This window comes from Giraffa tippelskirchi, chromosome X (genome assembly GCF_054371585.1).
Source record: "Giraffa tippelskirchi isolate mGirTip1 chromosome X, T2T-mGirTip1v1.2.pri, whole genome shotgun sequence".
NCBI lineage: Eukaryota > Metazoa > Chordata > Mammalia > Artiodactyla > Giraffidae > Giraffa > Giraffa tippelskirchi.
Genome location: NC_137289.1, coordinates 127,305,664 through 127,332,957, shown reverse-complemented (window position 1 = coordinate 127,332,957; position 27,294 = coordinate 127,305,664). Strand labels below are relative to the sequence as shown.

At 44.2% G+C, this 27,294-nt stretch overlaps 2 pseudogenes; one reads left to right on the top strand and one right to left on the bottom strand.

Annotated features, from left to right (window-relative positions):
* The first annotated feature begins 12,590 nt into the window (after positions 1–12,590).
* On the top strand, positions 12,591–13,610 carry LOC145535435 (melanoma-associated antigen B1-like; annotated as a pseudogene).
* Positions 13,611–18,694: 5,084 nt separating this feature from the next.
* On the bottom strand, positions 18,695–21,565 carry LOC145536640 (ubiquitin-conjugating enzyme E2 D3-like; annotated as a pseudogene).
* Between the last annotated feature and the right edge of the window lie 5,729 nt (positions 21,566–27,294).

Genomic DNA, 27,294 nt, shown 5'->3' with positions numbered 1-27,294 from the left:
AGGCTATGGTGATGGCTTCACCTTCTACATGTGACTCAGTAGTATCGCCTTGCTTCCATGGCTGCCTGTCTTTCCTCCACAGGCATTTCCCACCACAATCTCCTCTCTCACATCCCCTCAATTGTTCAATCCATGGCCAACAGCAGCCCTCGCCATGGGATTGCTCCACAATCCCTAAACTCCAGTTGCCAGCCACTGTGCCTTTTAGGGGACCTGTGTCCCAGTCCGGGATATGTATGGCTGTGGCAAGGACTGTCTGATTCTCATTCCATTTAGGCTGCCACAGACGAGCTGTTTCACTCTCAGCCTTAAATGTTTCTCCTCTGACTCAGACAGTTGCCCCGATGTGGGGATCGAACCCCTGCTTCAGTGCCCCCACCCGCCGAGGGCATGTCCAGTCCTACTAACACTCCTGTTTTTCCCCCTAGTTCCTTCCTCCTACCAAGTTTTCCGTGGTTCTATATAGTCTTTTCTGCCGGCCAGGTATTCCTGTCGACTCTCACCTGGTGTTCTGCATGCATTTCTGTGTCTCAAGGTGTATTGCTGATGTATCCGTGGAGGGAGATGTACTCCACGTCCACCTATTCCTCTGCCACCTTGTTCTCATCTGGAAATAGTTTTTATTTTTAAAAAGTATATGAATGAACTTGTTTAGAAAATAAAAACCGACTGAACAGATATCAAAGACAATTTATGGTTACCAAAGAGGAAATGAGAGGAAACGTGGCAGGGAGGGATAAATCAGGAGCTTGGGATGAACATATACACACAACTGTATATAAGGTAGATAACCAACAAGGATCTACTGTATAGAGGAGGACACTCAATATTCTGTGTTAACTTATATGACAAAAGATTCTCTAAAAGAATGCATATATGTATATGAATAACTGAATCACTTTGCAGTATACCTGAAACAAATGCAACATTGTAAATCTAATATGCTCCAATAAAATTTAAAACAGTAAATCACTGAGGAGAAAGGAGATCTGTGGACAGGTTTTAAGGCAGATGAAAGGGCCCTGTTCTGGATGAAATGCCACAAAATACATTCATTGGTAAGGAAGGGAAATGAGCTCCAGAATTTGAGACAGAAAGAGATAGGCTAATTCTATGATTTTGTGTAAATGTCGTCAAGTTTTTGTGCAAATGATCAGGACTCCCGTAACCAATAGAGCTGCTAACCCTGAGCCTTAAAAGGAAATAATAAATATCATCTGCCAGTGTTTCAGTTGTACAGCAAGAAAGCTGGAGACCAGGAACCCTTGAGGGGGATTGGTTCTGTCAGTGATTTGTCCCTGAATTCAGGAAGTACCTTGCCAGTAAGGGACTGCCTTTTAAAATTCTTTTGATATTGGACAATGCCCTTGGCCACAAAGAACCCCACGAGTTCAACACCAAAGGCATCAAAGTGGTCTCCTTTCCTCTAAACACAACTTCTCTAAGTCAGCCTATAGATCAGAGGGTCAAAAGGACCTTTCAGCCTCATTACTCATGGTACTCTATGGAAATGATTGCCAATGCTGTGGAAGAGAACCCTGATAGAACATCATGAAGTCTGGAAGGATTACACGAATGAAGATGCTATTGTTGTGACCAAAAAAAAAAAAAATGAAAGCCCAAAACAATAAATTCCTGCTAAAGAAAACTGTCCAGGTGTTGTACATGCCTTCACAGGATTTGTGACAGAGTCAAGGAAATTATGAAAGAGACTGTGGATATGGCATGAAAAGGTGGGAGAGCAGCAGAGGAATTAACAGAATATGACTTGATGGAGACGAATGGTTCCGAACCAGAGCTGGATGATGAGGAACAAGATGTAGAAGAAGCAGTGCCAGAAAACAAACTGACATTAGACAATCTGGCAGAAGCGTTCTGAGTCCTCAAGACTGCTTTTGACTTCTTGTACGGCATGGACCCTTCTATGATACGGGCACTGGAACAAAAGCAAATGGTGGAAGGAGGACTGATAACACACAGAAACATTTTTAGAGAAATGAAAAATAAAAATCTCTGGACAAAAATTACAATGTATTTTCATGAAGGTACACTGAGTGTGCCTGCTTCTCCTGCCTCCCTTTCCACCTCCTCTGTTCTTCCATCTCTGCCACTCATCAAGGTCAGGCCCTCCTCTTCCTCCTCCTCTTCAGCCTACTCAGCAAGAAGGTGTCAGGAATGAAGACCTTCATGATGATCCACCTCCACTCAGTGAGTAGTAAATAATCATCATGCCGTATGGGTAATCAACTTATCTGCTGAATATGTGTGTGAGTGTCTTTGTGCTAAGAGCTAATAACTGTAGGCAAGGACTGTATGAGATGCTTCTGTGTCATCATCACCTTCATCATCACCACCAGCTAAGTGATCTTCCTGTAGAACATAGCGTGGAAGACTTGTATTGAAGTGCATAGCCTACCATTACATAGGCAGAAGGTGAGTGGCATTTAATATAAGATGAAACTGGAGCCCATTATACAGAGTGAAGTAAGCCAGAAAGAAAAACAACAATACAGTATACTAATGCATATATATGGAATTTGAAAGATGGTAACGATAACCCTATATGCGAGACAGAATAAGAGACACAGACGCATGGAACAATTTTATGGACTCTGAGGGAGAAGGTGAGGGTGGGACGTTCTGGGAGAATGGCATTGAGACATGTGTATTGTCATATGTGAAACAGAGCACCATTCCATGTTCGATGCATGTGACAAGGGCTCAGGGCCGGGGCAATGGGATGATCCAGAAGGATGGGATGGGGAGGGAGGTGGGTGGGGGGTCCGGGAAGGGGAACACATGTAAACCCATGGCTGATTCATGTCAATGTATGGCAAAAACTATTACAATATTGTAAAGTAATTAGCCCCCAACTAAAATAAATAAATTTATTTAAAAAAAAAATAATATAAGATTAATAATGTTTTCATATTTTTACTGTTTTATGACATTCCTTTCAAGGAATTATGTTACTCTACACTGTCCCACCTCTTTCTTGTGAATGGATAAACTGCATATCAGCCTGTCATCACAGTTGTTTTCTCTTAAAGTAACAATGTTTTCAGGACTCTCTTATAAATGTGACCATAATAGTGTATGATATAAAAAATTTTAGTGATTCATTCATTAGTGTATATTCTCAGCTACCATGAAGCACTCCTATCAAGTACACTAGGCTACTATAAAGCAATTATATTTCTTCTTCTTCATGATCAATGGTTGAATCATTATACCTGTAATGAAATATGAATTTCTTTTCACATGATGTTTTCAGTTTTGATATATAGTGTCTTGTATCTATAGTCTTTTGTGTCAGTAAGACAATATAGCTGTAGGTACTAACAGACAATTCTTGTAAATGGATGCTGTAATCCTGCAGTATTGATAAATACAGTACTGTTGATATATTTTCCCTTATGATTTTCTTAAGAACATTTCGTTGTCTCTAGCTTACTTTAGCATAAGTATACAGTCGAAAATACTAATAGTATACGAAATATGCATTGACTGTTTATCAGTAAGGCTTCCAGTCAACAGTAGGTTATTAGTAGTTACATGTGGGCAGAGTCAAAAGAATACAAGGGGTTTAGGCTGCATGGGGGTTTGGTGCCTCTAAACTCCACACGATGCAAGGGTCAATTGTTTATCCAAAGGAAGTGAAATCAGTATCTCGAAGAGACATCTTCACTCCTGTGTTCATTGCACCATTATTTACAATAGCCAGTATATGGTAACAACCCAAATCTCTACCAACAGATAAATGGATAAAGCAAATGTGGTAGACACAGACAATGAGATATAATTTCACCCTAAAAATGAAAGAAATTTTGTTATATGGGACAACATGGAGAAACCACAGGGACATTATTCTAAATGAGATAAGCCAGTCACAGAAGGACAAATGCTGCATGGTTCCACTTATATGAGGTATCAAATTTTTTTAAACAAATAGAAACACAGAGGGCCCACAGGAGGGAGAAATGGGCAGTTGCTTTTCACTTGGTATAATGTTTGAGTTATGCAAGATGAATAACTTCCAGAGATTTGCGGTGCAACATTGTGCCTGTTTTTAACAATACTGTACTGTGTGGCTAAAATTTTAAGAGTAGATTTAATGTTAAATGTTTTTACCACAACAATAATTTGAAATTTTGATTGCCTTGCTCTCTCTCCAATAGAGAGTAAGCTGATGAAGTACAAGCATTTAGAAAAGAACTCTGTTATACTGTTAGTGAGAATGTCAATGGGTAAAGCCACTGTGGAAAATAGTATTCAGGTTCCTCAAAAAATAAAAAATGGAATTACCATATGATCCAGCAAACCACTTCTGGGTATCTATCCAAAGGAGTTAAAATTAGACTCTCCAAGAGATATCAGTATTCCCATATTTGTTGCAGCATGATTCACAATAACCAAGACAGGGAAGCAGCCTAAATATCCTTTGATGGATGAGTGGATAAATATACGGTATATACATATCATGGAGTGTTGTGTGTGTGTGTTCTCAGTCACTCGGTTGTGTCTGACTCTTTCTATCCCGTGGACTGTAGCCCACCAAGCTCCTCTGACCATGGGATTTCCCGGGGAAGAATAGTGGAATGGGTTGCCATTTCCTCCTCCAGGGGATCTTCCCAATCAAGGGATTGAACCCAAGTCTCCTGTGTGTCCTAAATTGGCAGGTGGATTCTGTACCACTGAGCTACCTGTGAAGCCTATAATGGAGTATTATTCAGCCTTAAAAGGAAGGAAACTTTGTCATTTGCAATAACAGAGATGACCTAGAAGACATTGTGCTAAGTGAAATAATCCAGACTCAGATGGAGAAATAGATGATATCACTTAAATGAGGAATCTAATATAGGCAAACTGATAGAAGCAGAGTAGGATGGTGATTGCCAGGGGCTGGGAGGAGGTGTAATGAAGAAGTGATTGTCAAAGGGCACAGATTTTCAGTTATATACAGTGAATAATTTCTAGAAATGTACCGTGTAGCATAGAGCCTATAGTTAACCATTCCATACTGTACACTTAAAGATTTGCTAAAAGGGTAGATGTTACATTAATTGCTCTTGTTCCTCCCCACCTCCCCCAAAATAAATGAGTAAATAAATAAAGAGGGTAGGAGGAATCTTTTGGAGGTAATAGACATGTTGATGGCACAGATTGTAGCTTTGGTTCACAAGTGTATCTATATTTCCAAACACATCAAGCTGTATACATTAAATTAGTACAGATCTTTTACGATAATCACATCTCAATAAAGCATTTTTCTTTTTTGAAATGATCAGATATTTGGTCTTATTTCGAGTTGTAGTCTGCACATAGTGCAAAGTATACAGTAGGCACTTTGTATTTAACCAATGAAGGCTGAAAGAAAGAAAGAGTATGAATAACTAAGAGATTGTTAATTTTTGATTTATCTGATTCCTTCCTGTGCTTTTCCTCTAAAAATTAATGTTATATACTTGGGTTTGCTTATATTATTTAGATATGTAAGATAAATTCGTCACTTCATGGCAAACAGATGGGGAAACAGTGGAAACAGTGACAGACTTATTTTTTTGGGACTCCAAAGTCACTGCAGATGGTGACTGCAGCCACGAAATTAAAAGACCCTTGATCTTTGGAAGAAAAGTTATGACCAACCTAGACAGCATATTAAAAAGCAGAGACATTACTTTCCCAACAAAGGTCCATCTAGTCAAAGCTATGGTTTTTCTAGTAGTCATGTATGGATGTGAGAGTTGGACTATAAAGAGAGCTGAGCACCAAAGAATTGAGGCTTTTGAACTGTGGTGCTGTAAAGACTCTTGAGAGTCCCTTGAACTGCAAGGAGATGCAACCAGTCCATCCTCAAGGAAATCAGTCCTGAATATTCATTGGAAGGACTGAAGCTGAAACTCCAATACTTTGGCCACCTGATGCGAAGAACTGACTCATTGGAAAGACCCTGATGCTGGGAAAAGTTGAAGGCAGGAGGAGAAGGGGATGACAGAGGATGAGATGGTTGGATGGCATCACTGACTTGATGGACATGAGTTTGAGTAAGCTCTGGGAGTTTGTGATGGACAGGGAAGTCTGGCGTGCTGCAGTCCATGGGGTCGCAAAGAGTTGGACACGACTGAGTGACTGAACTGACTGACTGAAGGTAGTGGTGGGCCTTGGGAAAATATAAGTCCTTCAGTGGGAAGCAACTATAAGTTGAGTGCATGGTGGGCTGGATGAGGCTGTGGTAATCCTGACCAGGGACCAGGTGCTCACATGGTGGGCCCCGTAGTTTAAAGACAAAGCCTGGGATGGGAAACTGCCCTTAACAGTTATAGGCACACTTCAGTCTGTTACACTTTGCTTTATTATTTTTCACAGGTACTGCTTTTCTTTTCTTTGTTCTTTTTCTTTACTAAATTGAAAGTTTGTGTCAACCTTGCTTCCAGCAAGTCTTTTGGCACCATGTTTCCAACACCATTTGCTCACTTCATGTCTGTGTCACATTTTGATAACATTTGCAATGTTCACACCCTCAGCAGCAAAAAGATGGACTCACTGAAGGCTCAGATAATGGTTAGCAATTTCTTTTTAGCAAAGAGGTGTTTTTATTTAAGATATCTATATTATTCTGAGGCATAATGGTATTGCCCACTTAATAGCCTATAGTATAGTGTAAACATAAATTTTATGAAGGCACTGGGAAATCAAAAATTTCTTGTGACTCAATTGTGATATTGACTGTCCTTCAGAGCTTGGGAACCAAACTTGCGGTATTTTCTGGGTCTGCCTGTGCTTTGGAATTGTGAGTAAATCAGACAGAAATCACATGAAGCTGGCATGGAATGTTTCATGTAGCTCTTGTTCAGGTGCAGGTGAGCCATATGGAGATTAGATGTTTTATTCACGTTGCCTTCTATCCACAGAGTTTCTGAGGAATCAGGGTGACACTCCCCTGAGGTGGGATGATGCCCAGAAGCCGCTAGAATGGCACACTCTGCCCTCACTGGGCATAACTGTCAGCTTTTAGCTTGTGAATATTTTTTAAGTCTACAGTTCCTTCTCATTCACCCTCCCATAGCCCCTGGCAACCACCACTCTGCTCTCTGCTTCTTTGACTTAGACCATTTTAGACTCCTCATGGAAGGGACATGCAGTATTTGTCCTTCTGTGTCTGGCTAATTTCACTTTAGCATGATGTCCTCGAGATTTATCCACGCTGTCATGACGGGAGAGCTTAGCTTCTTTTTAAAGCTGAATGATATTCCATTGTATGTATATTGTATTTATTTATCCGTTCATCTGTCACTGGACAGGTAGGCAACTTTCCTGTCATGACTATTGTGAATAGTGCTGCAATGAACATGGAAGTGCAGAGCTCTCTTCGAGGTTCTGATTTCAATTCCTTTGGATAGTAGTGGAATTGTGGAAGATATTATGTGTTCTTTTTGATTTTTTCAGGAACCCTTATACTGTTTTCCATACTGGCTGTACGAATTTATATTCCTACCAGCAGTGTTGAATGTGTATAGTTTACTAAGAAACTTGCAAACTGTCTTCCAAAGTGGCTCTATCATTTTGCATCACCACCACTGAGGATTGAGAGTTCTTGTTGATTCACATCCTCACCAGCATTTGGTGTTTTCAGTCCTTTGGATGTTGGCCATTCTGAAAGGCATGTCGTGGTATCTGCTTGTTTTTTTAATTTGCAGTTCCCTAATGGTACATGATGTGGAGCACCTTTTCATATGCTTGTTTGACATCTGTGTTTCTTCCTTGGTGAGGTATCTATTCATATGTTTTGTCCATTTTTTATTAGATGTTAGTTTTTTTCTTATGAATTTTAAGAATTCTTTGTATATTTTAGATTAGAGCTTTCATCAGATATGTCTTTTGCAAATATTTTCTCCCAGACTATGGCTCATCTTGTTCTCTTGATGGTGTATTTTTACAGAGCAGAAGTTTAAAGGGAATGGAATCTAGCTTATCAATTATTTCTTTTATGGATCCCCATCACCTTTTTCTTTGATGACCTTTTATTGATCAATTGATTGCTATGTGGCACGTGGGATCTTAATTCCCCAACCAGGGTTTGAACTGACACCCGTTACACTGGAAGCACAGTTTTTTTTTAATTTTATTTTTTTATTTTGTGTTGAAGAATAGCAAATTAACAATATTGTGACAGTTTCAGGTGAACAGTGAAGGGACTCAGCCATACATAGACACATATCCACTCTTCCCCAAACTCCCATCCCGTCCATACTGCCACATAACCAAAATAATTAAGAGTGATAAATAAAGGAGACAAATAGATAATAATGCTCAGTAACCATATGATCATCTGCATGCGCAAAACCAGACACCCTCAAGGGATCAAGGGCTTACAAGTTTATCTGGTGCTATCCTTCTATGTAGAAAGTAAATATTTTATTATTTGTACTAAAAATATTTTTGTCAATTTATTTTTTGGCTATGCTTGGTCTTAGCTGTGACACTCAGGATCTTTTTTGCCATGTCTGCAGGCTCTTTAGTTGTAGCATGTGAGATTTTTAGATGTGGCACATGAACTCTTAGTTGTGACATGTGGGATATAGTTACCTGACCAGGGATCGAACCCAGGCCCCCTGCATTGGGAGCACAGAGTCTTAACCACTGGACCAACAACAGGAGGGTACTGAAAGTAAAGGTTTTAAAACTATCCTAAATCTGGTGCCTCAGATGGTAAAGAATCTGCCTGCAATGCGGGAGACCTGGGTTCAATCACTGGGTAGGGAAGATCCCCTGGAGGAGGGCAACCCACTTCAGTACCCTTGCCTGGAGAATCCCCACGGACACAGGAGCCTGGCTGGCTACAGTCCACAGGGTTGCAAAGTGTCAGATATGACTGAGCTACTAAGAAGACACTGTAAATCTGGCTGAAGAGAAGGAATATATCAGCTCATTTCTTCTGACTGCATAATATCTTTCCTGAGTTTCTTGACGTCTGCTGCATTTTCCTAACCTTAGATCACTTTTGGGACCAAGACCTGTTTTCTCCAACATTTGCTAGAGGTTAACTGTTCAATGTCTGTAGCAATATGCATTTCCAAGGAAGCCTTTAATCAAGGGACAGAAGCTGATATAGGAACCTCCACGAAGGAGGGCTGAGGAGACAATCACCGCTGAATAGAGTGGTCATCCACTGCCATGCGGTGGACGAAGGAGGGTGGGGTGGCATGAGGGTAGGGTGGGGTAGGCTAAGGGGATGTTTTCAGGATGCTTCAAGCGCATTACTTTGTTAGTTTATTTCTGTTATTATTACATCCCCCTCCAGCTCAGATCATTAGGCATTAGAATGGGAAGGTTTGGACCCCTACCACAGGGGTCCAAATTACCATAGAGTAATTGAGGCTGAGAGCACCCATCATTTTTGCTCGGTGTGCAGGGGATGGCGGGCGTTGGGCTTAAGGGACATTCAGGTAGAGAAAGGCCTTTATATAAAAGGATATGGACGTAGAGAGTATTATGTATGCTAAGTGAAATGAGTCAGAGAAAAAGAAATACTGTGTGATTTCACTTCTATGAGGAATCTGAAAAACAGAAACAGTTGTAGACGCAAGAGAGAAAAACCAGGTGGTTGATGGGCGTTAGGGTTGGGGGTGTGGGGGAGGAGAGAAATAGGTGAGGAAGGTTAAGATGCAGAAACTACCAGTTACATAATAAAAGCAATGGTTGTGAAAGGTAAATAAATAAAGACATAGAATGATAGATAAGGTAACCCCGATAGGCATAGGGAGGAGTCTCAGACTTAGAAGGAGTCAAGCTAGGACCTTCACTGCTAGTCAGCTGACCTGGCATCCAAGTGGATTGCTGCACTAAGGAGCAGCCCGCTCTCAGATCCGGACATCCCCAAACAAGGTAGCTGGATATGGAGCCCCAGCTTCTCCTCCAGCCACTCAGGAGGTGAGAGTTCTGCTCTGGGGCATAGAGACTCGGGTCAGCAGAGGGAAGGCTCCCAAACGCTACCCAGAATCCCGATTGAGGACTCAGGGAGCCCCTGACTCCAGATCTGTGAGGGATGGGGGTCGAGAGTCCCACCCTTGTGGTTAGCAGCACAGCCCCAAATCAGCTTTGTCAGGATATGGCTCACTCTGTCAGCTTGGGTCCGGGAAAGGTGAGGACCTTTTCACAGGGTCTTGGGCTCAGGTCGGCAGAAGATAGAGTCCCAGGAAGGATTCGGAGTCGAGGAGAAGATCCATACACGGTAGAGAGAGCCACATCTGATGCCGCCTCTGCTGTAAGCCCCGGGGGATCCCGGGCAGAGCTGGCCAGCTCTGGTGCCCCTGACTTCCGCCTGTGGGGTCCGAGGGAGATGAGGGCCTTGGTTTCAGGTCCGGCTGCCCAGGTCAGCAGAAAACGAGGACTCCCAGGCCAGGACAGATGTTGAGGCACCAATTCTATGTGAGGAATGAGACAACTGACACCCCCAGAACAGAGGAGCCCACACAGACTGCCACCTCTGCCGTTGCCGTGGGATGCTGGGTTAGAGCTCTCAGGCTGAGGTGCCCTCTCATTTCCTCCAAGGATGGTCTCAGAGACATCAGGGTTTGGGTCTGATGGGTGAGGCCTCATTGAACATAGGGAGGAAACCCGGTTCCTAAAAGGCATGACAGTGGTACCACTGAATGAACATGCGAGACCCCCACCCAGAAGGAAGTGAACCACATAGTCGCATCACTCCTCTCAGACCTGGGAGCCCCAGGCATGGGGACCAGATGACCCCCATTCCCTTCTCCCCAGAGCCTCTCAGGGGGGTGAGGAACTTCACTGATGGGAGTATGGGTTCAGGTCCACCGCTGGAGCATTTGCAGCTAGTACCAGGAGCCCAGGAGAGGACCTAAGAATTGAGGGGACCACCCATCTGCCTCACGACAACAGAGGGCAGTGCAGAATCTCTTCCTGACTATCAGCATCAGGAGTCCACACACAGCTGTAGCTAGAGAGATTGGGAAAATGGCTGCTTTCTAGTGGTCTCAGGGAGATGGGGGCCTTAGGAGGAGAGGAGAGATCTCAAGTCAAAACAGAGATTTCCCGGTGCTGTCAGGAGTCACAGAGTCACAATAAGGACCCAAAGAGATGACTTAGATAAACACCTACCCAAAGCAATGGGGGCCAGCAAAGTCCCAGCCCCTGTCAGCCCTGGGGCACCCCAGGCAGGCGTCGCCAGATGTCACCCCTCACTTCCAGACCCAGGGACTCAGGGAGATGTAGGCCTTCATCTGAGGCCAGAAGAGTCAGCATGGACAGAGGCAGGAGCATAGATCACACCCACGTGAGGATGAAAGGGGCCAGCGATGGCAGAACAGTAGAGTCCCACAGAGTCTAGCCCCTGCTGCCGTCCCAGGGAGGTCAGAGACAGGGGTGACTGGAGGTGGCTCGCACTTTCTTCACCTTGGGAACCTCAGCATGCTCAGGTCAGCAGGGGGAGAATTTCTAGCATTTGCCAGGACTCACAGAGAAGATGCTGAGGACTGTGGGAAACTCCCAGAATTCCAGTCTCACTGTCACTCCTTGGCACCCCCAGGCATACATGGCGGGCAGAAGTGTGCCTCACTCACAGCCAACAGGGAAGTGAGCACCTTGGTCTAAAGTATCAGCAGAGGAAGGAATCTTAGACACTCCCCTGAGTAAAATCTGGGGACCTTGCACGAGTAGCACACATTACAGGGGCTCAACCTCCTGCTGCAGCTCTTCAGGCCCCAGACCCCGTGGGCAGTAAGGCCAGGTAAGGGCACCGTGGCTTCCCCCATTCGATCTCAGGCAGCTGTAGGCCTTGCTGTGAGGAAAGGTCCTCAACTCAGGAGACCAAGGAGCCCCCAGATCCTCCCAGGAGTCATACAGTGGGGATGGCGAATGAGGACTGAAGGTAGCACGCTCCCCTTTCCAGCTAATCCAACAAACCACTAGTCTTGCCTGATCCTCCGCTCAGCCTCTGAAGGTCCAGATCATGACCAGCAGGCTGAGGCCCCTCATTTCTTTGTATCATTTCTAAGGGAGATGAGGTTCTTCACCTGAAAGAGCAGCACCAGAGGCAGGAGGGAGGGGCCCACACCCTTGGTGTTGACAAGATGAGGACCCTGAATGGTGCAGAACCAACGAGTTCAGGACAGAGCAGGCCCCCAGAACTGCCAGTGCCATCCACCCCGCCAGTGTCCAAGACTCGGTTCCTTCTCATGGGTCCCAGGGAGCTTTGAGGCGTCACCTTTCAAGCGGCACATGGCAGGGGTCCCGGCTCTACTAAGAGCTGATGTGACAGTTGTGTGTGAACGAAGGGACCCAGAGAGGGCCCCGCCGCCCAGGACCTGCAGTCACCACAGGCAGCCACAGGCAGGGTGTGGCCTGAGGCTCGCTCACTCTCACTTCTTACACCGGGTTCTCAGGGGATAGGCCGACCAAGGACAAGAGCTCAGCAGTTCCTGGAGCAGGGCCCTCAAGGAAATGGGCAGAGCAGCCTTCTTCCCTCCCTGCTGAAGGAGCTCACATCCACTCATCTTCCCTTCTCCAGGTTCCAGCATCACCTACTAGCCTGCCCGGTCCCCTGCCTGCTGTGCCTGCAGATAATCATGCCTCGGGGGCAGAAGTGCAAGCACCCTGTGTGAGAGAAACGCCACCAGGCATGCATGGAGACCAAGGATCTCGGGGATGCTCAGGCCACTGCCTCCCCCACCCCTACTTCTGGGAGTACTCCCCCAGGCTCCCCCGCTGCTGGTGCGGGTCAGAAGCCTCAGGGAGCTGCAGCCACTAGCTCTTCTGTTGCAGGGGCTTCGGGCCCAAGATCTAAAGTACGTGCCAGGCGCCAAGTTAAGGAACGTACAAATTCTTCCCAGGCCTCAACGTCTGCTAAGACCGCTCCCCCAGATCCTCTGACCAAGAAGGCAGGGGTGTTGATGCACTTCATGATGCAAACATGAGAAGTTTCATGAAACAGCCCATTAGGAAGATAGATATGCTGAAGCTTTTTCACAAAAGTTACAAGACACGCTTCCCCGAGATCCTCAGGAGAGCAGCTGAGTGCATGGAGCTGACCTTTGGTCTTGACTTGAAGGAAGTCAAGCCGAATGGTTACTCCTATACCCTGGTCAGCAAGGTAGGCCTCATCAATGATGGGGTGCTGAGCAGCAACTTGGGGGTGCTGAAGAGTGGGCTCCTGATGCCTCTGCCGAGTGTGATCTACCTGAATGGCAACCGCACCTCTGAGGCTGATGTCTGGGAGTTCCTGGATATTCTGGGCATCTATGATGGAAAGCAGCATGTAAATCTTTGGGGATCCCAGGAAGCTCATCACGGAAGAGTTGGTACAGCAGAACTACCTGGTGTATCGTCAGATTCCCGACAGCGATCCCCTGAGCTATGAGTTCCTGTGGGGCCCAAGAACCCACGCTGAAACCAACAAGATGAAGGTGCTGGAGTTTTTGGCCAAGATCAATGGTACCATCCCTAGTGCTTTCCCGTTCCATTATGCGGAAGCTTTGAGAGAAGAGGGAAAGAGAGCCCGAGGCAGATCTCGAGTTAGGTCTCGTGCTCCTGCCAAGGCCATTGCCTGCTCCAAGGTTCCACCCAGCAATCCCTCCACCCCCCAGTGAGTTCTCAGGCAGCTTCTTCACTTTGTTTGACCGATACTGCCAATCTTTTAAGTAGTGAGAGGCTAAAGTGGGGCTGGAAAGGTCATAATATGTATCTTCCTTGTGTTCCTGTTTTACACTATTACCTTTCAAATGTTGTTTCTTTTCCTAGAATGTTTACATAGATTCAGAATCCAAGGTTACGAATGCCACGGATCACACATTTGTTGTTGTCTGTCAGATCTAAGAATAAGAGTTTTGGTACTGTGTAGTGCAATTCAGAAAATCCTTGCATGTTTTTGGGATCCAGAACAAGATAACATAGCTTTGGAATAGGAATTTTCCTGGACATGTGAAAGAATGCTGTGCTTTTAAAATAGATGAAAATGGAGTAAGCTGTAGTCAAGTTTTGATTTTTCTTATTCATCTTTGTCATTCTCTTTATAACATTCAGTGATACCCACTTAGATGTTCTTAGCTTATTCAAGAATGCCGATAAAAACAAACAATAAGAAACTACATTCCTTGCTTGGTGTCTCCTTTATTCCCATCTTTTCTTGAGCATCTGCTCTTCAGAAGGTTGTGTACTGGTGGGGGTGCTGTGAAGATAAAGGAGACCCTGCACCTGCCTGTAGATGTCTTGAGTATATGAGAAGTGATTCCATAAGGAAGGTGGTGTGATGATCTAAGACAAGTGAGAAAAAGCAGGGAGGATACTGGGGAGGGAGGTGGGATGAGAGCAGTGAGGTGTAAATTCTCTCAGCCTTGATTCTCTCAAACCAAACCTTTGGGGTTTGGTACTTTGGCCAAGGTCAATGGTAACATCCCCAGTGCCTTCCCACCCCATTGTGAAGAGTCTGAGCGAGGACGACGAGAGAGCCCGAGCTGCAGTCAGGGTTTGTAGTCCTGCCAAGGCCAGTGTGTGCTCCAAGGTCACGTCTAGCAGTCCCTCCGGCCGCTAGTGAGGTCAGAGGCAACTTCTTCACTCTGCATTTGACCAATACTCCCAATCTTTTAAGTTGTGAGAGGCTAAGGTGGCGCTGGAAAGCTAATCATAATATACATCTTTGAGTTCCTGTTCCTTCTTGGGAGGTCATTTTAAGTTGGCTGCGTGGTGGGATGGATGAGCCTGTGATGATGTTGAGCCAGACCCAGATCCCCAGATGGGGGGCCTCAAAGTTGGGAGGCTGAGACTGAAATGAGAAGCTGCCCTGAACAGTTACCCTGAGATTGTGAGTTAGCCAGAGGGAATCTCCATCTGGGGAAAGAACAGAAGGTGTCCACTGCTCCTGCCCCAGAGCAGGTGAACACAGTCTGAAAACCAGGTGTTTGATGCATATTATTGTCTCCTTTGTGATGGGATGTTGAGATGTCACTGTGCTGGCCCTTTGCGCCCTGGACGCAAGGAGCCCCAGCTCACTCCAAACAAGAGGGTGTATCGAGTGCAATCTAGTAGACCTCCTGAGAGGGGCTAGATTTTCGTGGTGGTGAAATAGATGAAAATCTAGGTGTTTAGTTGGGAGGGCTTTGTGAGGCAGGGGAATTACTGGCCCTTGACATGAATTCTATAAGGTTTTGAGTTCCATCCTGGTAAAAATACTTGCCTCTAAATTCAATAACATATTCTCTAATAGAGAAAATTTACTTAGGGTTACTTGTTTAGTTGCTAAGTCATGTCTGACTCATTGTGGCCCCGTAGACATTAGCCTGCCAGGCTCCTCTGTCCATGGAACTTTCCAGGCACGAATACTGGAGTGGGTTGCCAATTCCTTCTCCAGAGGATTTTCACAACCCAGTGATTGAACTGGCATCTCCTGCTTGTCAGGTGGATTCTTTACCACTGAGCCACTGGGGAAGCCCTAGGGTTTCTTGCTAAGCAGCAGTTTGATTGACTTAGCTTTCTTTGTTTATTAGACCACACAGTCTCTAGTTTCTCCTGGATAAAGAAAAATTCCCATAGATGAAGGTAGACATTCCCATAGATTTTCTTCTGGTGTGAAAATAAGTGTCATTAAGACCTAAACATTGCCAACTGCATTGCCAGGCGCTTTACACAAGCTACATATGTTCTGATACTTCTGTTCACTTCAGTTCAGTCGCTCAGTCGTGTCCAACTCTTTGCAACCCCATGAATCGCAGCACACCAGGCCTCCCTGTCCATCACCAACTCCCGGAGTTTACCCAAACTCGTCCATCGAGTCGGTGATACCATCCAGACATCGCATCCTCTGTCGTCCCCTTCTCCTCCTGCCCCCAATCCTTCCCAGCATCAGGGTCTTTTCCAATGAGTCAACTCTTCGCATCAGGTGGCCAAAGTATTGGGGTTTCAGCTTCAACATCAGTCCTTCTGATGAACACCCAGGACTGATCTCCTTTAGAATGGACTGCTTGGATCTCCTTGCAGTCCAAGGGCCTCTCAAGATACTTCTGTAACCCAAGGCTTATCAAACTCACTTGGCAGACAACTTCCGGCTGATAAAGTGACAGAACTGAGTGTAGAGTCTGGTCTGCATTGCTCTAGAGTCTACAATGTTTCACTCTTCCCAGTCTGAGGCTGACATTTTGTCAATTTGTTTCTCTTCACACTGCCTGGCCATGATCCCCTCACAGTGGGGGGATCTGGGAGCGCTCCTGTGGGGTCCCAGAGCACTTATGGAAACCAGCAAGGTGAAAGTCCTGGAGTTTTTGGCCAAGGCCAACGATAAGGTCCCCACTGCATTCCTGCCCCATTATGAGGAGGCTTGGAGAGAGGAACTAGAGAGCACTGGGGCCAGAGCTGCAGCCAGGGCTGGCACTTCTGCCTCGGGCAGTAATGGCCCTTCTGCGGCCAGTGCCCACTCCATGGCCGCATCCAGACACTCACCCCAGCCCTAGTGTGGTCTGAATCCATTCTTCACTTTGTAATCAGAAAAGCCTGTCAACCTGTGTTCCTGATATGCAGCAATAACTTTCCGACTTATCCTTTTCTTGCGGCGGTGGGGTGGTAATTTTCAGTGATTTTCTTTTCAGTAGAAAGTTTATTTAGATTCAGAACATAAGCTTATGAATGACACGGGTCACACACTTATTGCTGTTTATCAGATTTGGAAATAAGAATTTTGCTTTCTGAAATACAAACTGAAAAATTTTAAATCATCTCTGTGATCCAGAGCAAGATTGCATGGCATTGGAATAGGGATATCCTTGGTAATGAGGAAAACCCCACACTAAGATAGGATAAGAAGAGAAAAATAATTTAAAGTGGTTCAGTTATGAGTCTAGCTTACTGTATTCAGTCTCTCATTCCTAAATTTCAAAGATATATGCCTTTTAAATTTAGAAACATATATAACTTTTGCATTTAGGATATACTTATTAAAGAAAATGTGAAATTATGAAAATGTAAATTGATGCAGCCACTATGGAAAACAGTATTGCTGCTCATAAAAAACGTTGATAATAGAACTCCCATGTGATCTGGCAAATCTACTCCTGGAAATTTAGCTGAAGGAAATGAAGCTAAACCTGGAAAAGACATCTGCACTCCCCATGTTTGTTGAAACATTTACCATAACCAAATTATGAAAATAACATAACTGTCATTAATGGATGAATGGATAAAGAAAATGTCACACAGACACACACACACACTGATCCTCACTCAGATATTATTTAGCCAATAAAAGAAAAAAAGGAAATGTGGCCATTTGCAGTAACACAGATGCACCTTGAGGGCATTATGCTAAGTGAAATAAGTCAGACAAAGACAAATACTATATAATCTCACTTACATGTGAAATTTTAGAAAAATGAACTCACAGAGAATAGATTGGTGGTTGCCGCAAGTGGGGATTGGAGGATGGATGAAATGGGTGTAAGTGGCCAAACAGCATCAACTTTCACAACTTGCATGTACAAAATAAAGAAGTCCTGGGGATGTAATGTACAGCATGGTGACTATAGTTAATAATTGTTGTTAAGTCGCTAAGTGGTTTCCTTCTCTCTGCAAACCCATGGATTGTAGCTCACCAGGCTCCTGGGTCTATGGAATTTTCCATGCGAGGATACTGGATTCAGTTGCCATGTCCTTCTCCAGGGGACCTTCCCAACCCAGGAATCGAACCCTCATCTCCTGCATCGACAGGCAGATTCTTTACTGCTGAGCCAGTATAGAACCCCATAGTTAATAAGACTGTATTGTATATGTGAAAATTCCTGAGAGAATAGATTTTTTAAAAGTGAGGTATAGTTGATGTGGGCTTCCCTGGTGGCTCAGATAGCAAAGAATCTGCCTGCAAGGCAGGAGACCTGGGTTCGATCCCTGGGTCAGGAAGATCCCCTGGAGAAGGGAATGGTTACCCACTCCAGTATTCTTGCCTGGAGAATTGCATGGACAAAGGAGCCTGGTATGCTACAGTCTATGTGGTCAAAAAGAGTTGGAGAAGACTGAGCAACTAATACTTTCACTTCAGTTTCATAGTTGATGTACAACATTTTATAAATTACAGGTGAACAACAAAGTGATTCCGTTTTTAAAGGCTATGTTCCATTTACAGTTATTATCAAATATTGGCTGTATTCCCTTTGTTGAAAAATATATCCTTGTTGCTTATTTTATACATATTAGTTTGCACCTCTTAATCTTCTGTCCCTGCCCTTCCCCTCCTGCTTGCTGCTCCCCACTGGGAACCACTAGCTTGTTCTCTATATCTGTGAGTCTGCTTCATTTCCTTAGTCTGTTTTATTTTTAAAATTCTCCATGTCAGTGGTATCATACAGCGTTTGTCTTCCTCTATCTCACTTATTTCATTAATACCCTCCAACTATCTACTACTTAATAGCATAATACCCTCCAACGCCATAGATGTTGTTGAAAAATGGCAAAAGTTCGTTCTTTTTAATGATTGAGTAATATTCCATTATGCGTGTGTGTGTGTATGTGAGTGTGTGTGTATATAGGCTGTATACATATAGATTACTTTTGTACCTTGGCAAATGTCAGTAATGCTGCTATGAACATTGGAGTGCATGGAAGTTTTGAATTAGTGAGGTTTTTTTTTCATTTTTAGCTGTAATTTAAAGTTTATTCAAGCTTTAATGGCGGTTATTCTAACTTTAAGGTAGCATCACATGGCATACTTCTTAGTCCACCCCTGAAAAATTCTGTTGTACTTATCTCTGTCTGTTTTATTATTATTTTTTTTGAATAGGTCAAGGAGCCAGGTATTTATTTCTTCATTAAGGGTGGACAGTTTTCACATTGTCTTGTATAAAGTCCTTTCTGCTTTTATTACAAGATCTGTGTATATCATTAGCGTTTCCAAATCATCAGATTTTTTCACCCAATTCCTTCATCTAAGATTTACTGAGCACCTAATAGATGCTCAGCATGGGATCATGTGCTGTGGGTCAAGCTAAGGAGGAAAAGGCAACTTCCTTGCTCTTAAAACATTTGCCAGGAGCTTACTGAGGGATGTGTGTGTAGGGGGGAGTGGCTTGGGGAGCAGTCATGTAACCTCACAACTATAATATACACACAAAAAACCATTGAAAGAGCCCATTTCCTTCCCCAGAGGTTTAGTAAAAGAATCCAGTCCTAAATAAAACAGAAGGGTTACGTGCTAGGTAAAAGGCAGAGCTTTCTTGATGGCAGGACTGCTTAAGAACTGATAGAAGTAGCTCACATAAGATTTGGCAGCACTTTGAAACCTATTCGCATAAAACTCCAGGAACCTATTTGCAGGACAGGAGTAGAGACGCAGACATAGAGAACAGAACTGTGGACCTGGGGTTGTGGGGAGGGGAGGGTGGGATGAATTAAGACAGTCACATTGACATATATACACTACCATGTGTAAATTAAATTGCTAGTGGGAAGTTGCTGTATAGCACAGGGATTTCAGCTCAGTGATCTGTGATGATCTAGAGGGGTGGGATGGGGGTGAGTAGGAAGGAGGCTCTAGAAGGAGGGGATATATGTATACACACAAGAGCCTCAGGTTTGATCCCTGGGTTGGGAAGATCCCCTGGCAACCCACTCCAGCATTCTTGCCTGGAAAATCCCATGGAGAGAGGAGCCTGGTGGGTTACAGTCCATGGGGTCACAAAGAGTTGGACACAACTGCATGAGTGACTGAGCACTCATACATGGATAGCTGATTCATGTTGTTGTAGAGCAGAAAGTGACACAACATTGTAAAGCAACTATATTCCAATCAAAAATAATCTTCCCATTAAAAAACTCCATTACAAGGCACCCGAGAGAATAAGAAATGAGCATTTTGTGATTGGCTCTTATCTTCAGGCACAGAGAGTTTGAAGGCCTACAATGAAACTACAAATAGGAGTAGGCTCAAATGTTTATCTTCCAAGGTGCAGGAAGGATAAAAGGAGGACGAGGAAGGAAGTAAAGGACTAGGAGCAGGTCAGGCAAGATGGCTTGAACAACAGGTAAGGGGCAGACGGGTCCCCATTTTTTTTAGGATCCCCCTAGATTCACCTTCCCAGACTGTGCCAACATCCTGGGAGTCCCAGCCAGCCACAGGACTCAGAATGTCCTGGGTGTTTAAGCTGTCATGTCCCCAATGGTATTTTTTTTTTGAGTATTAATCATAGCTTTATTTATAATTGTCAAAAACTGGAAGCAGCCAAGATGTCCTTCAGTAGGTGAATGGATAAACTGTAGCACCCGCAGCAATAAAAATGACCTAGTAAGCCATAAAAAGGCAAGGAGGAATCTTAAAAGCAAACTGCTGAATGAAAAGCGAGTTCAGAAAGCCTACACACTCTGTGTGTGTGTGTGTGTGTGTGTGTGTGTGTGTGTGTGTGTTAGACGCTCAGTCAGGTCCAACTCTTTGCGACCCCATGGACTGCAGCATGCCAGGCCTCCCTGTCCATCACCAACTCCCAGAGTTTACCCAAACTCATGTCCATTGAGTCAGTGATGCCATCCAGACATCTCATCCTCTGTAGTCCCCTTCTCCTCCTGCCCCCAATCCTTCCCAGCATTAGGGTCTTTTCCAATGAGTCAACTCTTCACATCAGGTGGCCAAAGATTGGAGTTTCAGCTTCAACATCAGTGCCTCCAATGAACACCCAGGACTGATCTCCTTTACGATGGACTGGTTGGATCTCCTTGCAGTCTAAGAGACTATCAAGAGTCTTCTCCAGCACCACAGTTCAAAAGCATCATTCATCGGCGCTCAGCTTTCTTCACAGTCCAACTCTCACATCCATACATGACCACTGGAAAAACCATAGCCTTGACTAGACGGACCTTTGTTGGCAAAGTAATGTCTCTGCTTTTTTTTTTTTTACTTTTTTTTAAAAATAAATTTATTTATTTTAGTTGGTGGCTAATTACTTTACAATATTGTAGTGGTTTTTGCCATACATTGGCATGAATCAGCCATGGGTTTACATGTGTTCCCCGTCCTGAATCCCTCTCCCACCTCCCTCCCCATCCAATCCCTCTGGGCCATCCCCCTGCCCCAGCCCCGAGCATCTGTCTCATGCATCGAACCTGGAATGGCATTCTGTTTCACATATGATAATATACATGTTTCAGTGCTGTTCTCCCAGAACGTCCCACCCTCACCTTCTCTGTCTGTTTTAAAGATCTGTGCAACCTCTAGCCCTGGGGAGGGTGTCATCAGGGTTCGGAACACGTAGCAGGGAACAAATGGATACCAAAACTTTAGAAATCATGAAAACAAGAGACCACAGTGATCTTAGAATATCGAACCAAGTGCTGCCATTAGTGTTCATGTCTGGATGATAAATTCTGTTGCAAATGCAACCTTAGGTAGTGTGAACGGGTAGTCTTAAGGGAAATGAATTGTCACAGAGAATACACTGCCTCGATATGGGCTGGCGGTTTTTTTCATAATTGTGTTTTGCCAATGAAATGTACCATCCCCAACTGGACCTGCAGAATATTGTGCTGGAGGGTCATTGGCCACATCACTAAGTTCCTTATTCATCCATTTCAGCGCCATAGTCTGTGCTTTTTGTCTGACTCCTGACTGTCTCAGTGTGTGCTCAAAGGTCCGGCCAAAACTCTTGATTCTCTGGTGGCTGGGAAGGACTGTCTCCTCATCTCACACTGGCTCTGCCAGACACAGGTGCCTTCTTAATAAACAGGGAGGTTGGACTGGGGTGGGGTCGCTGGCAGAGAGTAGATGAGGCTGAAGGGGAAGGGGAGATGAGCAGTGGAAACCCTTAGACTCAGACAAGCATCGAGTACCTGAAGGAGACCATCCAAATTAGTGGGTTATTTTTTTTCAGATATACACCCAGGAGTGGGATTGCTGGGTCTTTTGCTAGTTCTATTTTTAGGTTTTAGGAACCTTCTTACTGTTATCCATGGTGGCTGCACCAATTGACATTCCCACCAGCAGTGTACAGAGCTTGTCCACATGCTCACCAACATTTGTTACTTCTCTTCCTTTTGGTTGATAGCCCTTCTGATAGGTATAAGATAATACCTCATTGTGGTTTTAATTTGCATTCATATGATGGTTGACGATGCTGAACATCTTTTCATGTGTCTCTCGGCCATTTGTATGTCTTCTTTGGAAAAATGTGTATGTAAGTCTTCTGCCCATCTGTTTCTTGATTGTTTCTTTAAAACTGTTAAATAAAGTGTTTATATATTTTGAATATTAACCATTAACTGGTCATATCATTGGCAAATATTTTCTCCCATATGGTAGGTTGGCTTTTCATTTTGTTGATGGTTTCCTTTGCTATGCAAAAGATTTTACCTTTCATTACATCTCATTTATTTATGTTTGCTTTTATTTTCCTAGCTTTAGGAGACAGATCCAAAAAAATATTATTATGAATTATATCAAAGAGTGTCTCACTCATAGTGTCTTCTAAGAGTTTCATGGTTTCCACTCATATCTAGGTCTCTAATCCATTTTCAGTTTATTCTTGTGTATAGTGTTAGAGAATGTACTAATCTCATTCTTTGAAAGCAACATGTCAAAGAATAAGATTAGAGCCTAAACACAACTTGGTATTATCAGGAAACTAAATATGCTTTTACATTTGAGCCAGTAATTAGAGTTTTCAGGAATCAACCCTGAAGAGACATCCACAACCATATGAAAATACTTAAATATCCCTGAACATGTTAACTGAAGGAACATGATATATCCACCGAGTGGAGTACTACACAGGTATAAAAAAGAAGGAGAACGATCTTTGTAAACTAATATGGAGTACTTCCATGATAGATATAGACATATAAAAGAATCTGGGAGTTTGGGGCTAATGCCAGTGATACCAAGTCCAGTGCCTTCGCATCCTGGTATAAAGAGGCTTTGAGACCTGAAGAGGAGAAAGCCAGAGCCAGAGCTGCAGCCAGGGCTCCTACGTGCCAGGGCCAGTGCACTTTCCGGAGCATGTCCAAAGCTCCTCCCACCCCTAGTGAAGTCTGAGCAGATACTTCACATTGCATGTCAAGAAAGCAGGCAATCTTCCAACTAGTGGAGGGCCAAGGTGTTTCTCATGGAAACAGCATATAAAGTATATGTATTCCTATAAAATATGCACAAATTGGAGATTTTTCTTTTTTCTATTTTTAAATGTTGTTCCTTTTAATTAAAGATGTGTTTAGCTTCAGCGTCTAAGTATACTAATGGCACAGCTCCCAGATGTACTGCAGATTATCAAGTTGAAAAATAAGAATTTTTGTATTACATAGCACAAACTGTAATCCTTGAATCATTTCTTGTCATTCGGAGAAGAAAACATGATATTGGAATGTATATTTTTTGCAAAAATGGAAATTATCCCATGGTGAAGTCTGTGTGATTATCAGATACAGAAAAAAAAAATCTTGAGAGGTATTCACTTCTTTGTTTGTTTTATTCCCTTTAGTCTTTCTTTGTAAAACTGAAGTGTATATACCTGGATTGGCTTAGCTTATTTAAGAATGTGGGAGAAGTGAAATCCCAGTAAATTGACATCTTGCACACTTGCACTGTACCTCTTCAAATATCAATTTACCATCTGTTGTTTGGAGGCTTCCTAGTAGTATTGGGGATGCTAAGAAAAATAAACCCAATCATTTCCTATACAATTCTAGAGTCTAAGAGAACAATTCATATAAAGTATCCCGTGAACAAAGATCTAGGGGCCCAATACAAATGAGGTGTAGGGAGGTGAGTGGATTGAGGGCTTCCTCATGAGGAGTCTAGTGTAAATACACTGAGGCAAGGCACTTGGAGACTTTAGGACAATAAAAGTCTGGCAGTAGAAGGTAGTTTTAAGTTAGGCTACATGGAGAACCCACCAAGGAGGCTATGGAAACACTGAACAGGGGTCAGACCCTCAGATGGCGGGTCTCAAAGTTGAGAGACTTAATCCTGGAATGGAAAACTACCCTCAACAATTGCTTTGGAATTATGGGGCTTCCCAGGTGGCTCAGTGGTAAAGAATCTGCCTGCCAGTGCAGGAGACATGGGTTCAATCCCTGGGTCAGGAAGATCCCCTGGAGGAGGAACTGGCTACCCAATCTAGGATTTTTGCCTGGAGAATCCCATGGACAGAGCAATCTGTTCAGTCCATGGGGTAGAAAAGGGTCAGACATGACTGAGCGACTAAACAGCAACATGAGTAGACCAGAGGGAAATCCCCCCCTGGGGTGGGGACGGAATGTGCCCTGTGCTCCTGTCCCAGTGCACGTGAACACAGTGCACAACCTAGATGTTTCATGCACATCATGTCCAAGGAGATTCTGTGAAATAAAAGTAATAGTAGAGTGAAACTGGGAACTCAGAAGCCAGTGGGTGACACTCTTTGCTGTGAGTCATGGAGTCAGAGCTCATTTTATTGAAAGGGCATTCCATTCAGTGTTTATGGCAGTGTTGATAATTACACAAAGTGTATGAGATGAGTATATTTTAAGTGATAGTGAAACTGATGAAGGTAGGGGCTTATTTTATTTAGTTACTTATTTATTTGACTGTGCTTGGTCTTATCTTTTGCACGCAAGATCCTCGATCTTCCTTGCAGCCTGAGAGTTCTTTAGTGGCGGCATGAGGAATGTTTTAGCTGTGGCATATAGGATCGTTAGTCGTGGCATGCAAACTATTACTTGTGGTGTGTGGGGGCAAGTTGCCTTATCAGAAATGGAGCCTAGGCCCACTGATTTGGAGTACAGATTCTTAGCCACTTAGCTACTGGGCCACTAGGCAAGTCTCTAGGATTTGCTGAAATGAAAAAGCAGCTTGGAAGGAAGAAAGAGTTAGTCTCAGAACCAAATTCTAGATTATTTGAATCTCGTTTAGTTAAAAAACGACCCTCACACTCAACATATGATTTAGTAGTGGAAATGAAAGATTCTTTCTAAACAGCATTTTGGACTGATTTGGTGTTCCATGTCCACGAATGCCACAGATTCTCTGACATCTCCTGGATTTAAAGAATTCATCAGGGTAGGTGGTATCCTCTGGGAAGAAAATAATCATAATCATATTAAAAACAGATATTGTGTAAAGTCTCCATGTGGTCCAGGCACTGTGCCAGGTGCTTCAGCTACATGCCTCTAGCCCTACAAAGGCCACTTCACCTGAGGCTCCCAGAGTTTGGGGATGGACCCAAGTCCACACAACAGGTAAGTGACAGAGCTGGGACTAGAGCACTGGTCTGAATTTGTCCAGAGCACATACCCTTCCACTTGGCCCAGCCTGAGGTGCTCATGAGTCAGTTAATTCACTGTCTTCTAGCACTCCAAAGTGTATCTTGAGTGATAGAAAGAAGAACTCTGTGACAAAAACATGAGTTGGGATACATAGGCAAGGCAATAGAAACACCAAAGTAATTAAGAGGTATGACTAAAGGAGAGAAGGAGATAATGCTCAGTAACCATATGATCATCTGCATGTGCAAATGAAGACAGCCTCAAGTGATTGAGGGCTTGGCATACAAGATTATCTGACGCTATCCTTCTATGCAGAAACTAAACTTTTTTTTTTTTAATTAAAAATATTTTTTTTATTTTTTGGGTGCGCTGCATCTTAGTTGTGACACTCGAAATCTTTGATGCCACATGCAGGCTCTTTAACTGCGGCATGTGACTTATTCTGTTGTGGCACGTGAACTCTTAGTTCTGGCATGTGTAATCCAGTTACATGACCAGGAATCAAACCCAGGCCCTGTTCATTGGAAGTGCAGAGTCGTAACCACTGGACCATCAGGGAGGTGCCAAGAGTAAATATTTTAGAACTACCATAAACATAGTAGCTCAGAAATTAAAGAATGCACTTGTAATGAGGGAGTCCTGGGTTTGATTCCTGTTTTGGTACATTCCCTGGTACATACCCTGAAGGAGGGTATGGACACACTTCAGTATTCTTGCCTGGAAAATCCTCATGGACAGAAGAGCCCGGTGGGCTACAGTCCATTGGGTCACAAAGAGTCAGACATGACTGAGCGACTAAGCACACACCCTAAATCTGGCTGAAGACCAGGAATATATCAGCTCTTTTTCTCTGACAGCATAACATCTGTCCTGAGTTTCTTGACTTCTGCTGCGTTTTCCTGATCTTACATCACTTTCGGGACCCAGTCCCCTTTTCTCCAAGATTGCTAGAGGTTGTAACTGCTCACAGTTTGTAGGAATATGCATTTCCCAGGAAGCCTTTAATCAAGAGACAGATCCTGATATGGGAACCTCCATGAAGGAGGGCTGAGGAGACCATCACCCCTGAATATGGGGGTCACCCAAAGACTAAGAAGAGGGATCTTAGATCAGCAGAAGGGGCAGTCCCAGGCTGTTGTAGATGTAGTGAGGATGCTGAGCAAGAGGAATCTAGAAGGACTCACGCTGCATCCCCACTGTCTATTCTCAGAGGCCCTGATGGACTAGGATCACACGAGGATCACCCTGACTTCCAACCTGGAATTCTCAGGAGCCTAGGACCTTGATGTAAGATAAGAAGCTTCATAAAGCAGAGAGTGGAGTTACAGGATTTATCATGTGTCAATATGAGGACCTGAAAGTGTACTCAGGGTAGCATACACTGCATCAAAAGAGGCTCTGGAAAATCACTGACGCTGTGTTCCCCAGGAGGCTCTGGGGACAGATGTCAGGTTGATTTCCGTCTCGAAAGTCTCAGCGAGGTGAGATCTCTGTCTAATTGAATCAGCCTCCGTTTCAGAGAGGAATGGACCTGCGTCCAAGCAGGACCTCAGTTGACAATGCTGACTGTTAGAGGGGACGCTTGGAGAGGGAGCCAAACAGAATTCTGTAAATTCACAGCCCTGCGAGACCCGGAAGAGCTACTTCTGAGTGGTCCCCTCATTCCACCTGTGTGATCTCAGGAAGGGCAGGGCCTCCTCTAGCAGGATTAGGCCCCAGATCTGCGGAGAGGGGTGTCTTGACCATAACCGGACTTAAAGTGAGGACCATCAGTGCTAGTGAGAGGGCCTCCTCAAAAACAGGGCGACTCACAGAGTGGTACCCCTCCTGAGAGGCAGAGATGCTCAGAGCAGAGCCCTGACTCCCCCCACTAGGGACTCAGGGAGGCGAGGGCTTTGTTTGGGGACTGGAGGAATTGGATTCATAGATGGAGACGTCCCGGGCTTGAATACACTGCGCAAGGAAGACCCAGGGACGGATCAATATTGACCTACCGGGGCTCCCGTAGCGCCTTGGCCCTGCCGTCATCCCTGGGAGACCCCACGTAGGAGCGTACGCCGCTCCCCTCCATTT